At 31.5% G+C, this 15,979-nt stretch overlaps 1 long non-coding RNA gene across 1 annotated transcript; it reads right to left on the bottom strand.

Moving 5' to 3' along the window:
* Window positions 1–4,698: 4,698 nt before the first annotated feature.
* LOC140056931 (uncharacterized) lies at window positions 4,699–6,113 on the bottom strand. The gene is made up of 4 exons (XR_011846846.1): window positions 6,053–6,113; window positions 5,388–5,496; window positions 5,075–5,156; window positions 4,699–4,799 (listed from the first exon to the last, which is right to left on the bottom strand). It is a non-coding gene; the product is annotated as an uncharacterized lncRNA (long non-coding RNA).
* Between the last annotated feature and the right edge of the window lie 9,866 nt (window positions 6,114–15,979).

Consider the following 15,979-nt stretch of genomic DNA (forward strand, 5'->3'; position numbering starts at 1 on the left):
TTATTTGGCAGGTCATACGTGCGAGTTGAGTAGGACCTACGAAAGAGGCCTAGGCCAAGGACTAAACAATTAATAAACAAAACAACTTGGCATTACTATTTTATATTTCAACAGTCTCGATCGTACATTAAGCACTGGTAGGCCTACGTACTCGATCTCTTTCATTTTGAAACAAAATGATCATTGGTTGATTCGAAATCCATATTTACATACCGCCCGCCCCATATAGCCAAATACGGTATGATAACCTACGTCATTCTTATCATAATGTTTGCGGTCTGCAAATCGATTTCTATACGTGTTTCACAAGTCTGTATTTTCAGACAAAAATCGCGGTCGAAATAAAAACAAATAAATAAAAAAAAAAGATAATACAGACTTGGGGCAAGTCTAGCCCAAATTGTTCAGAACATGCATATTTATATTTGGTGTAATAAAATATTTTATCCCAAAATGACTGGAAGTGAGGTTATTGACCTCTTATTGACATATTCAAATATCTTTTACCGTATCTCAGGAAATATTTGTCGTAGGTCATAACTTTTGGTGTCAAATTGTTTGGAACATATACATTTCTATTTAGTCTAATACAACAGTTTCCCTTAAAATGCTCGGAAGTAAGTTAATTTATTGAAAATTAAAAAAATCAAAGAGCTGCATAGGCAGAGTATATATGAATACTGTAGATAAAATGAAAATCAAAGTTTTAACTCTGCCTTCAACTCTTCTCTGTGGTTCGGGCATACCACATCATCAGGTAAAGTGAATTGTTACAAAAAGAAAATATAAAGTCAATAACTTAAAAGAACAACTGTCAGTGGCTAATCAAAGTTGGTTAAGTAACCAAAAGACAATTGGCAAATACCCTTTATCTGCAATGTTTAGATTAGAATTTTAAAAGCGACTCTATAGCTCACTATGTCGGTCGGTAAACACTAACTCATATAAATATTTTTTCACTATTTTGACACTGGATATTAATACTTGGAGGCAAGTATAAATGTTTTTAAACATTTTTCAACATTTTTTAACATTTTCAGTAATTTCGGTCGGTTGGTCAGTCGGTTAACACTAACTCATATTCATATTTTTTCGTTATTTTGATACTGGATAATAACACTTGGAGGGAAATATAAATGTTTTTAAACATTGTTCAACATTTTTTAACATTTTCAGCAATTTCAGTTGGTCGGTTGGTAAACACTAACTCATATTCATATTTGTTCGTTATTTTGACACTGGATATTAATACTTGGAGGCAAATATAAATGTTTTTAAAAATTGTTAAACATTTTTTTAACATTTTCAGCAATTTCGGTCGGTTGGTTGGTCGGTCAGTCAGTAAACAATAACTCAAATTTGCACACGCGACTGCAGCCATGTTGACTTTGTAAAAATAATCCATTTGAAACATTTCTTGTTTTAAATGTTCGTTATATGGTTTATTTATGATAAAAAGAGAATGTACCCTAGGTATTTCGCGTGAAACGCTCTTTACTCGGCATGCATATACTTTTTTTTTTCAGATTCAGATTTGTTTTGGTCCTTGCGGAAATCCATGAAAAATAGATAGGAAGACCCGGGCAATGACCCGGTACCTCCCACATGCTAAGTGAGCGCTCTACCATTTGATCTAGTCCACCAGTTACATATTTAACTGTTTAAAGAAAAAATTATTGCCATATGCCCTATAGGATTTATTATATATTGAAAATATGCAAAATAAGGGTCTTTAAATCACTGTAACATTGATCAGCAGCATTCTGTTACAGTCATTCATCATCTGATGTTGCATCTTCAACATCTTGGTGTTTGTTGCTTCTTTCACATCATTATCTTCATGTTCATCTGTATGGATGCCGTTGCATATTTGCCATAAAAAGTTATGATGTTAATTTGTTGTCATCTTTAAACAGTTAAAAATGTCTAGTCTGGGCTTCCCGGTTAGAGAACATTCAAGAGTGCATTCTCTTTTAAAACGAGGAATGACCTGATTTCAGGTTCCAAAATGCATTATTTTTACAAATAAAATGGTGTTTAACATTTGTTTTTGACAATCCAGAGCAAACACTATGTACATAGTGTTTGCCAATGCAATGTATTTCCATGCGAAATGTATATGACCTGAAAATTTCATTCTCAAAGTATCATAAAGTCTATACATTTCCTAAATTACATAAAAGTTATACTTCTTCTATGAACAAAAATAATTATCGAAATTCCTATAAAATTTCTGAAAATATGAAGACAAAAGCATTAATTCGTGTATAACGCGAGTTACAGACGAATAAAGCATTTAAAATGTATTCATGACATCTAAATATTATTGGTGAAATTTTGTAGCAATAACTTTTCAACCATAGCTAGTATGGAAATTTCAATTAACGTGTCTCTTTTTTTGGTCATGTCCATTTTTTGTAACAAGAGTTACCGATATATTCTTTGTTCTATCGAAATTAAATAAATGATTATTTTGGTTTTTTCTTTTCTAGTATAGTTCATACCCAATGTAACACTTGTTTGTAACAATTCACTTTACCTGATTATGTGCTATGCCCGAACCATGGAGAAGAGTTGAAGGCAGAGTTAAAACTTTGATTTTCATTTTTATCTACAGTATTCATATACTCTGCCTATGCAGCTCTTTGATTTTTTTTAATTTTCAATAAATTAACTTACTTCCGAGCATTTTAGGGGAAACTGTTGTATTAGACTAAATAGAAATGTATATGTTCCAAACAATTTGACACCAAAAGTTACGGCCTACGACAAATATTTCCTGAGATACGGTAAAAGATATTTGAATAGGTCAATAAGAGGTCAATAACCTCACTTCCAGTCATTTTGAGATAAAATATTTTATTACACCAAATATAAATATGCATGTTCTGAACAATTTGGGCCTAATCTCAATTCTCTATGACAAGCCATTACCGAGATATGATAAGACCAGGTCAAAGGTCAAACTACCAGAAACTGTAGTAGTGGCCATTTTTTGACAAAATTTTCTGTTAGAGCAAATAGGAATCAATATACTGTGAACTATTTAACACCAAAATCAATGCTAAAATGGCAGCCATTTTGGACGCCATCTTGGATTTCTCGGAGAGCACAAGGAGGATTTTTCGGGACTTTTACTATGATGTTCCAATCATAGTTCTGGACCTTTCCTGAAAAAAATTAGCTTGTTACCAGAAATGTCCGAGACAAACCCTAATGCTCCTGGACTAATAGGTCATTAACATCTGCAAAGACTGTGTATTTTAAAAGACTACAACAAACAAGTGAAAGATCTTCACGTTTTCTTTATTTATTTGTTTCAGTGTACATACACCAAATGTATAATAATGCATATAGCTGTAACATAAGAGGTAAGAGGTTTCAAACGTGAAAACTAAAATAATGAAATAAATAGTAAAATAAATAAAATTAGATTACCACATCATTATTACCAATGCTCGTATTATGAATTAATAATTTTTTCATATTTTCTGATGCATTTCTTCATCTCTCAGCTGGATTGTATTCAATCACTCAGTGAGTGGCCGAGCGGTTAAGACAGTGGAACCGTAATCACGTAGCCATAACATCGGCAGGGGTTCGAGGCTCACTCACTCCATGGTTCTGGTGGTAGAACGAGTCTTCTCGGATAAGGACTATAAACCGTAGGTCCAGTGTACACAACTTGCTCGTGTGCACTTTAAAGAACCTAGTACATCTTTCGAGACGAGTAGGGGGTTACCCCGGTGTATTAGTACATCACAGCCACTGATCACCAACTGGGCCCTCTGGGAGATCAGTCTTTGACTGAAGAGGTCACCCAGTATAAAGATAAAACAAACAAACAAACATCTCAAGAAGACGGTCGGTCATGTTTCGACAATTATGTGTAAACCATCAGTCATTAGGAAATAATCGTCATTATTGGTACGATACTAAATAAGTAATTTACATTCTACAGATGTCAAAATATAACATCCATAGGCCGGTTTAGAGGGTACCAAGGGACTCTTGCCATTATAGAAAGTGCACAAATGGACAAAATAGAGGCTCTTAGGAAAGGTTTTTTTCCTGGTTAGGACCTCAGAACCCCACAATCATAGATTCGCCCTTAACATTTAATCAAATTCAATTCATCTTTAAATACAATTAAAAAAAAAATCAGAAAATCATACTACCTTGACCATAAACATATTTCGGCTTACAAGTAACTATAAAGAAAATACTTATAATAAATGACCACATATTAGATTACTAAAAACTGCTACATGTATTAGTTGAGAGAATTCTTTATGCATACTGAATATGATTGGTAGTATGACCAGTGAGTTGTACAACAACAATGAATATTCATTTTTCTTACACGAATGATATGTTATTCATTGAAAACAGGAAAACAAATGCTCTATGCTCCGGATTCATTAAAGTGTATAGGCTCATTATTCATCTGATGATGTTTTTCTTTCGTAATATAGGCAATGTTTATGCATATCCTCACGAAAGATATTTAAACATACAGACTACGATTAACCTATTTTTCGTAGTTTGATGTAAAGTAGGAAATAATAAAAAGCACTGTGAACCTTTCCAATCGGGATTTACAGTAGCCTATTGTTATTTTTACATGTTAATGTTAAAATTCGTTAAATAGTCTGGACAATAATTTACTGTACAATAGTTAAACACACAAACAATATTACTCCAACGTATGTTAACTATCTTTTCATCTTTCTTCTTTTTGAATATATAATACCGTAACAATTAAATTATTTTGAAATGATTGTCATTGTACATTTAATCTGAAATGCAGAAAAAAAAATATTGTTAAAATAAACTAGTTATTAGTTTATTAGTGTTATCTTAATTATATAATATAATTATGTATTACCCTTATTTATATTGAAATTGTGTATTGCCAAAGTTGTCACTCCAAGACATTTAGCTATTTTAGGATCAGTTGTTGTACCAGCAACTTTGAGTTTTGTTATTGTTTGTTTATTTCTCCTGAAGAAATCCATAAATATATTGTACTTTGTAGCATTAGAGAAGATGGATTATAATAAAACCATGTTACCTGTACATTGTTATCAACACGATGACTACCAGCACGACGAGTACAACAATGATAGGAAGGGTGATAGTCATGTTCTTTAAATCTGAAAATATGAAAGTACGTTGTCAGCATGTGACCACCAATCAAATCTGATTTTTAGAGAATTGCTTAGAAATGTAGTAAACTGCATACATGTAGTAAATTGTCAAACCCTTTTGGGTACATGGAAATAAACATGGTCGTTACCAGAAGGGTTACAGAGGAACACAGAGAAGATTTATTTCAAAGATAGGCCTTACGAATTTTCACAAAATGTTCAATTTATATTACATACATTTCTCGCCACATTGCATTCCTGAATATCCCGCCTTACAAGTGCATTGGTAAAGAGCTATTCCGGCGAATACATTCACTATTCCTGGAGCATGACATGGTGGCACAAACTATGAAATACAACCTTAATCAACTATCACAATTTCATAAAAACTAATCTGTTGTTCTTCTTTATATCATAATTCACATCACGGATCACCATATTCACAATCATCATTATCTAACTATCCCACAAAATCGATACCGGTAATATATTATAGTTTCCTAACAATCGAAATATTATGGTTGATTTTAATGTACCATCTATGGTGCACTGATTTCCAGAAAATCCCGTGACACACTCATAAACGTAGCCGTATGCCACTGGAACACATGTTCCTGAATTATAACAGGGATCACTTGCACATGCTAAAAATGCATTAACCATATGGATGATGTTGACAACTAAACGCAATGGATGTAACTTTTTGTGTGTGTAAAGTATTAATTATAAATAACAATTATAAAGATGTTAATTTTAATAATTGTTATGGAAGATTAAGTTACTTTAATTTATAAACTATATAGAGGGCGCTATCTTCTCCTTCTAATTAAATTGCATTATTTGAGTGCAATTTGCATACACTACTGGGTAGAATATTAGTTGAAAATGCCAGGCCAACTTACCGTAAACTTCGCAATCGTGACCTACATATCCGATTTGACAGGCGCATGAAGACCCAGTTTCACCTCTGATACATGTTGACCCTTCCTGACACGTATTGTTGGAGCAAACAAAAAACAACACTATTGCGTGAGTTTTATGTAAATATCCAAATATAACTATAATAAAGCTGTTCTCATCAAAATTTACTTTACAGATGCTTGTTTGTTGATTTAGATGTGACGGTAATAATTCCAGCTTTTGGAAATTAGAAGAATAAACACTTTAGTTTAAACTTATCGATTTTTAACATCTTAAATAAAACTAGGACACTCATAATTGTAAATCGCCAAAACAAGATACGTATTTCTTTAATAGACGATAACTGTTCGTTGTTCAGGTAACTCGATATCTTCTATCAGCAAAATAATAGTTCGGATCTTTAACTTAGATATTCAAAAAGTTCCGAAAAACAAGTTAAAGCTTATAATAAAATATGTAAGCTCTACCAAATGTGGTTGCCACAACTTCATTTAAAAGTGGAAGGTTTGCACCATAAATAGAACATGATTGTGACAATACAAACATTCAGGGCACCTGAAATACACTGCAAGAGAACTTGTTGTATTGATATGAAATATTATTGAAATATTTTAAGAATGATTGCAGTTTACCATCATATTGACACCTTGTTCCAAAATAACCAACTCACAGTGACAAGTGTACCGACCTCTAGCGCATAGTCCATAATTAAGGCATGGGTTAGGCTCACACGCTGCAGAAAAAAAAATGAAGTTTACTAAAGATCTTAAATGAAAATATATTCATTCTATTTATGCTGCTTAGGGCTGTAGTAGGTACTTACAATCAACTTGGCACATTTATCCTGAAAAACAAATACCACAGCTACAATTAAAACTACTACCAGGACCTCGAATACAAGTACCATTATTGGTACATGGGTTTGAAGCACATGCTAATAGAAATAAAACTTGTGATTCATTAACTGGTAAGTTGTATGACATTCTTTAATTATTATAACTTATATACAGTAGGTATGTGGTTGGGCGTACATTCTTCCTACAAGATGCTCCCTATACCACTGAATTAGGGAATAAATAAGATAACCTAGACTAAGCTGAATATTATAACAATAACAATATAATATTGTTGGAATATGTGTGTAACGGAGTCTCTATGCCAATATTTTGAAACACCATTATATGCTGTAGATAACAATATCTTGTTATCCATCATGCTCGCATATTCCTCCAGAATAGCCAATATTGCAGTCGACTAAAATTGACTTGCTGCAACCACTGGTTGCCAAGATACAAGTACCTATTTGTGTTTGTTCATATAACCCTTGACCCTGACCCTTTGACCTTTTGTAACATTTTTCAAAATGTGCAACAAATAACAAAATGTATATTGCGAACAATTGAAGACCCAATTCAAGTGTCTACGACCAGAACTTACGGAGATACATACATGCCCTGTGTAGTGGGTCAAAGGTCAGAAATAGCATTTCCGGTCATTTTTGACTAAAATTAGACTGCATATAAATATATACCTTCTGATCAATTTGAGACCAAAATTACCTTTCTGTGACCAGTGGTTGTTGAGATTTAAGGACCTATTGGTGTTTGGTGTTATAACGTTTCACCCTGACCTTTTGACCTTTCGCCACAATTTCAAAATGTGTAACCAAGCCAAAATTGATTGTTTGACCACCCTAAACCAATTTCTTAAGTCAAATTCTCTGGACCTCAAAGTGCATACGAAAGTTGATCTAGCTACTAGAGTAAAAGAAATTCTGAATAATCAGTTTGAAAAAGAAATAAAAAAGTTGCATAACCCAATATCAACTACAGTAATACTACTGTATTTTAAGATACTTGCCACTGGTTCAGTTCTTTCATTATACCTCATCATTATGTCTAACTGTACAGGGAATATACAGTATAGTACGCTAGTACTCTCATTATATACTGTACATTATAATTTTAAAGTAGGTAATACCAATACTATTATTTAATAATAGATAGAAATATAATGTTGGACGTATACAACAAACAGTATCGTAAATAACAGCATTTAAATTTATTTATATACAAACACAATTGACAGCACGATGCCAAATGGATGCCTTAATAATAAAGCCTAGCCTATGGAAAATTCACAACAATTCTTTCTGTGTAAAAATAATATATAATATTATGATAATGATCATTTATAAGGATGTTATAAAACTTAAAACAAAAAGGGTAAAGATGCAGTTATTTAGGCATATCGTTTTTGTTTTCATGTCTTAAACTTCTTTGGAAAGTGTAAGTATAGCAAAATATAGGAAAATTAATGAAAAAAGGGAGGTAATATGCAAACCAAAGTGAGTGAGACAGATGACATTAATGTGAATAAAGTGGTGTTTACGCCACAAAAGAGAAAACATAATAAAGGCAGATTTTCACCAATGTACATAGCATGCAATTTATTTAACAAAAACTTTTCAAGATAGTCACTTGTATCATTTTTATTTATTTATATAGTTATCACATCGTATTATTTATTCTACTCAGGTACAAAACATATCTCGAAATTGTTAACAATTTTGACAATACAGTTATCTTGTATCTTGTATCTTGTAAAGCATGTTGCCACCAAAACGAAACATGACAAACAATAAGTTACAGCATTCAGTTACAAACATGAAAGTAAATAATGATTGTATATATAAGTATTATCGGTATTTAGGCATATGTATACAGTATTCTAAATAATATGCAACGTACAAACAACAACAAAAGTTTTAATAATAAGAAATATGATAACCAGAATTATAATTTTCTGTACAGTAGGCCTACCGGTACCAGTTTTGGTTCATTAACATAGTGTCAAATATTACAATATACTGGGTAATACAGTAAGTAATATCAACCACACACCAAATTCAAACTCCACAATTGCTATCGAGTTTGTATTAAACTCAATTCTGTTTATTATATAATTTTCATAAAATACATAGAAATCGTGTTGATCTGAGACTACGGCACAATACAATACAAACAAATGGTATCCTATCCAACAAAGAATCTACCAGTGTTGGAGCTCCTCAAGGATGTGTTATCTCCCCAATTTTGTTCTCTTTTTATTCTAGTAGTTTTAATATTTTAAGTAAAGATTGCAATATTGTAAAATACGCTGACGATACTGTAATTAGTGGTTTTCTTTGCGATAGTAAGCATAATGTAAATGAATTTGTTAATGAAGTTGGAAGATTTGTTAATTGGTGTGAAGATATGAACTTAATACTTAATATTACTAAAACCAAAGAGATGATAATAGATTTTCGTAAAACCGCAGTTGAACATAATGTAATAACTATTAAAGAAACCGAGTTGAAAGAGTAACCCAATACAAATACTTAGGTACTATAATTGACAACAAATTAAAATGGGAGTCAAACTCTCTCATGATTTCCAAGAAGGCATCTCAAAGGCTCTACTTTCTCAGAAAACTCAAGCAAATTAGAGTTGATAACACTATTTTAATTCTATTTTATCAAAGTATTATTCAAAGTATTTTATCTTATAGCATTGGATGTTTTTATGGTAACTTTACTGAAAATGATAAGAAAAATATTGAGAGACCACGTAAAATTGCACAACGTATTATTAAAGCTGATCTAACGCCTTGTTCATTTATCTATGAAAAGAGTATTCTAAAAAAAGTAAACAATATTATGAAAGACCCCACTCATCCGTTACATTACTGTTATAACTTAAATAGATCAGGCATTAGGCTACGACCTCCAAGAGCAAATCTTTGTAGAACTAGAAAATCCTTCGTTGTAAATAGCATTCATATTTTTTATTCTAATGTAAGACGTTAATGCAATTTTTAATAGTTTTAACAGTATTTTTAACTTTTTATCTTGTATTTTTAATCTGTTATAATACTGCACGTTTTTAAATTGTTGCAATACTGTTGTTTTAATCTACCAAGCAAAGTGAATTTCCATTTTTATGGACAAATAAAATTTCTTGAATCTTGAATCTTGAACATCCATGACACATCATTCGGTGCTCTAATGGAACATGGATAAAAGCTATTACGGAATCCATTTATGCGGGAGGTGATTAATCGGAAGCGTCTGCCGCTCCTAAGAACAGGGGATGGGTTGGGATGATTGGGTCATTGATTACAATACAATACGAATACGTTTATTCATCAAATATGTAAACTGGCAATTCATCAAATTAATCTAAACTTGGTGTTGATCCATTGGGTCTGAACTTTCCGTTGTTTGGTTAATGCTGTGTCAGAGGTTATTGGTGATCCTTCGGTTACTAAGTTACGCAAATAAAAACGATTCGTTCATTTATTTGATAATTACATTTCATATAAACACAAAAATGCTATCTACCAAATACAAAAATAACAAACATAAACCCTCAGAATGTTGTAACAATTATTACATGTAACACCATTATTATCGTACATGCATAATTGTTTATAATGTAATTACCATCTGCTGGTGTGGAACTAATGTTAGCACAGCCAGGTACGTACGTTTTCTGGTTGAAGACACTGATCAGAAGTCTCGTCGTAGGCCAATCCACTAGGACGTGGCTGAACTGTACTACCTCCATTTACACAGGCCACATAGACAGAACAGTTGGTCGGATGAGCATAATTACCATCAGATCTCTGATCACACACGTCATCGGGATCTGTAGGCCTACAAGATGCTCCCTATACCACTGAATTAGGGAATAAATGAGATAACCTAGACTAAACTGAATATTATAACAATAACAATATAATATTGTTGGAATATGTGTGTAACGAAGTCTCTAGGCCAATATTTTGAAGAAAAAAAAAAAAATATTTTGAAACACCATTATATGCTGCAGAGAACAATATCTTGTTATCCATCATGCTCGCATATTCCTCCAGAATAGCCAGTCGCAACGGTATTCACTACCTGGACCTCGATCACAATTACGAAAATGTAAACACGGATTGGGAACACACGATTACAAGACGAAAAAAGTAATGCCTTATTATTTTGTTCTACCATGGAGCTATAAAATTAGATAGCTTCATAGTTCTACTACTAAAACACGTAAAATAAAAGGATAACAAATCAATAATCACTATATTTTCAATTGATATCATTCGTATCCAGCTTTCTCTGTTGTTAAAACAACCATGATGATGAAATTACATGATTTTTTGTTATTGTGACTTCAAAATTAACTATAGTAATGTAATTACCATCAATTACGCAATTCAGACCGGAATAACCAACATCACAATGATCATTTATAAAGATAAAAATTTAAACAAAAAGGGCAAAGATGCAGTTAATGAAAAAAAGGAGGTAATATGGAAAACAAAGTGAGTGAGACAGATGACATTAATGTGAATAAAGTGGTGTTTACGCCACAAAAAAGAAAACATAATAAAGCACATTGCCACAAAAACGAAACTTGACAAACAATAAGTTACAGCATACAGTTACAAACGTGAAAGTAAATAATGATTGTATATAAGTATTATCGGTATTTAGGCATATGTATACAGTATTCTAAATAATATGCAACGTACAAACAAACACAAGTTTTAATAATAAGAAATATGATGACCAGAATTATAATTTTCTGTACAGTAGGCCTACCGGTACCAGTTTTGGTCCATTAACATAGTGTCAAATATTACAATATACTGGGTAATACAGTAAGTAATATCAACCACACACCAAATTCAAACTCCGCAATTGCTATCGAGTTTGTATTAAACTCAATTCTGTTTATTATATAATTTTCATAAAATACATAGTAATCGTGTTGATCTGAGACTACGGCACAATACAATACAAACAAATTACAACATCCTTGACACATCATTCGGTGCTCTAATGGAACATGGATAAAAACTATTACGGAATCCATTTATGCGGGAGGTGATTAATCGGAAGCGTCTGCCGCTCCTAAGAAAATGGGATGGGTTGGGATGATTGGGTCATTGATTACAATACAATACGAATACGTTTATTCATCAAATCATAATATGTACAGTGTTTAGAAAAATGGAAAATGATGACATAGAGTCTCAGGAAACCAGGAAGGTTTGTATGAAAGAGACCTCAGATTACTTTAAAAAAGTAATTAAAATGGTATATATAAATTACATTAGGAATTACAAACGTGGTAGATATACATGGGTATCCCAGGAAGTATAATCTATATTCAATTATTTACTCAACGGTTTCAAATCAGTATATGTTTGTTCCACTGATAAATGAATGTGAAGATCTTGATATTCAGGACTAACCCTCTTTCCAGACTTGGACAGTGGTGGTAGCGCTGCAACATTACTAATAGTTGAAATAGCAACATTTTCATAAGTAGCCATATTCATTCCTGTAGTAGGCATATCGTTCATTCGTTTGTTCTTCATGTAAACATACGACCTATATAAAATGTGTTTGTAGCTTGTCATGATTATAATTGTCGTAGAAGAAAAGTGATTTCATAATTTTGTTTAAAGCCACCAAGCAATAAAGCTACCAAGCAATAAAGCTAAAATCAATACGATAAAAACTGTAAAGATTAGAAAGTACACGAGGGTGCCACAAGTACGTATTCATTACTGTAGTAGGCCTATAGTTCATTCATGGGTGCCACAGATTGATCCAATTGATACAATATAAATTAGTATATTAAAATATTACTCTAGTAAAATTAATAGTATATTGTACATAAACAATACCTGAAAGTGAAATATCAATTACCTGTAAATGATGACTGCCAGCACGACGAGTACAACAATGATAGGAAAAGTGATTATCATAGTTTTTAAATCTTCAAATGAAGTAGAATACAATTGAACTAAAGTGTACGCATTAAATCCGTTACTTGAAATTGCCGGCCACACAGGCACAGAGAAAAACTAAAGAGTTTTTTCGAAAACACTATACTTAAACAGAAATAACATGTTAAGCATTTTCTATTACTTACATTTCTCGCCACATAGCGTTCCTGAATACCCTGCCTCACAAGTGCATTGGTAGAAAGAGCTATTCTGGCGAACACATGCACCATTGTTAGAGCATGATACGTTGGCACAAACTAAGAAATACAGTATTAATAAAATACAAATTATTATGTTTCCATGTATTATCTTTATGTAAGATAATAATGAGTAGTACAACCCATAATCACCTTATTGTATAATCATTTAATTATTTTTTTTTTTTTTTTTTTATTTCATCATATAATACATTACAAAGGAAAAACATAATCAAATAAAAAATTAAAATAAAAAGCAACAAACAAAAACAACAAAGATATCCATCTAACAAATTAAATAAAGGTTCATAAAAATTATTCTACTCTATAAACCATTTTATATTTGATTTATAAATTCTTCTAATTTTATCCATTTTCTATTAAAAATACTGTCCTCAAAATTCTGATGATAAATAAATTTTTCTGTTTCATAAAACCTTTTTAACTCGTTCATAACCATTCTGATAGTTGGCTTACATTTAACTAGTTTACATTTATAAATAAATGATTTTACAATTAGAATAATTGCATTAATGGCTTTTAAATTAAAAAACTGATGCGCATCTTGGTATCCGAAAATTATGCTCTCTTTACTAAAAATAAATTGCACTCCAGTTTTTTCTGAAATTTTTTCCTGGAGGAGGTTCCATATCCTTTTTACTATTGGAAAATTACAGAACAAATGCTGAATGGTTTCAATTTTACCATCTCCAAATGAGCACATTGAAGTTTCTTTTATATTCATTTTAAATAATTGTTCATTTGTTGCAATTATTCTATTTACAATTTTATATTGAAAATATATTAAAGCAATATTCATTGTACACGTATGTGGAGCTAGGTAGATTGTTTTCCATTGTTCGTTATTGAATACAAATTTATTTTCTGCCCATTTCTTTTGTGCTTTCCATGATTTAAACATTGAGTTATTTAAAACATCATAAAAAATACGACATCCCTTTCTTTGTTGAAAGAGTACTTTTATGTGAAATGGAATATCTGGCAAAACTGTTTTTTTAATTTCACATATCATTAAATTGTTAAATTTTTCCCTAAGAAGCCTTTTTAATCCTATTAATTTTATATAATTTATCTTAATACCATAGGTATCTTCGACTTCTTTTTTATTCATAAATTGCCCATTGCTGTTAAACAAATCATTAACAAACAAAATACCTGCTTTTTCCCAATTTCCATATCTTATACATTCGTTGCCTATTCTTATTACTTCATTATTCCAAATTTGCATTCGTAATAGCTCGTCAACAGACTTTGGATAATGAATAGAAATAAAATTACTCCATGCATCTATTACCTCTTTCCAGAAGAGAATTTTAACATTATCTCTAATGCTGGACAGACGTTTACAATTCGTTTCAAGTTGCATAGAGTTAGACAAATTTGTTATGTACTTAAATAGCTTAAATATTGGGTTGTCTTCGGATTTATTCTACGCAACCAAGTTATTTTTAATGACATAAAAAAAAAGTTCAAATCTACCATTCTTAATCCACCATGTAAGTAATCACTTTTCATCTGATGCCGGTTTATTTTATCAGGTTTGTTTTGCCAAATAAAACGAAAAAATAAATTATTAAGACGTACTACGTATTCATTTGATGGGTTCGGTAAGGACATGATCATATGAATGAGTTTTGGTAACAAGAGTGATTTAATAATAGTTATTTTACCAATTACTGTCAAGTTTCTTTTAGACCATTGGTTTATCATACGCTCTATCGTTAAAAACACTCTTTCATAGTTTACATTAATCATTTGAACTGCATCTAATGAAAAGTCAATACCTAAAATTGAAAATATGGCATTGCCTATCCAGTTTATCTTTTTTCTTGTTTTTAACCTTACATTGCTACCTCTCTTACTACCTATCCATACAACTTTTGTTTTTTCTTCATTTATTCTTAAACCGGAAATACTCTCGTATGTATCCAGTGTATCGAGTGTTGCATGCAGTGATGCTTCAGACCCATCAAGTATAATGGTAGTGTCGTCTGCATATTGAGATATTGTATATTCCTTATCTCTAATTTTAACTCCCTTAATTAGTTTGTTTTGCTTTATTAAATTATTCAATATTTCTGCACAAATTATAAAAATATATGGAGAAAGAGGGTCTCCTTGTCTACAGCCTCTTTCAATTTTAAAACGATTTGACATAGCACCGTTAACATTAACTGAGGAATACATTTCCGAATAAAAAATTGTAATCCACCTTCTAATAGACTCGCCAAAGTTAAACATTTCCATGGCTCTATCAATGAATATATGTGAAACAGAGTCGAAGGCTTTTTCGAAGTCAATTAATAATAGCATACCGGGAATCTTTAACTGTTCACTAAGACATATAATGTCATTCATTAGTCTAATATTTTCGCCAATAAATCTATCTGGCATAAAACCGTTTTGCTCTCTACTTATAATATGACTTAATACATTCTTTATTCGATTAGCTATACATCCAGACGCTAACTTATAGGTGATGCTTAATAGTGATATAGGTCGCCAATTTTTTAGAAGGTCCCTTGGTTTATTCGGTTTAGGTATAAGCGTTATGATTCCAATTTGTTGAGATTGAGATAGTTTTCCGTTCTTATACACCCAATCGAGCATTCTAACTAAATAACCACTAATATTAATCCAGAAAAATTTAAAGAATTCGGCGGAGAAACCATCTTGTCCGGGACTTTTATTGTTTTTCATATTTTTAAGAACTTGTAATATTTCATCAATTGTTAATGGCCCTTCAATTTCCTCCTTTTGTTTTTGTGATAATTTTGTCATACTATTTTTTTCAAATATTGTTTTCATAGTTACAAGATCAATTTTAACGTCTTTGTTTTTGTACAATTTGTT

This window comes from Antedon mediterranea, chromosome 8 (genome assembly GCF_964355755.1).
Source record: "Antedon mediterranea chromosome 8, ecAntMedi1.1, whole genome shotgun sequence".
Lineage (NCBI taxonomy): Eukaryota > Metazoa > Echinodermata > Crinoidea > Comatulida > Antedonidae > Antedon > Antedon mediterranea.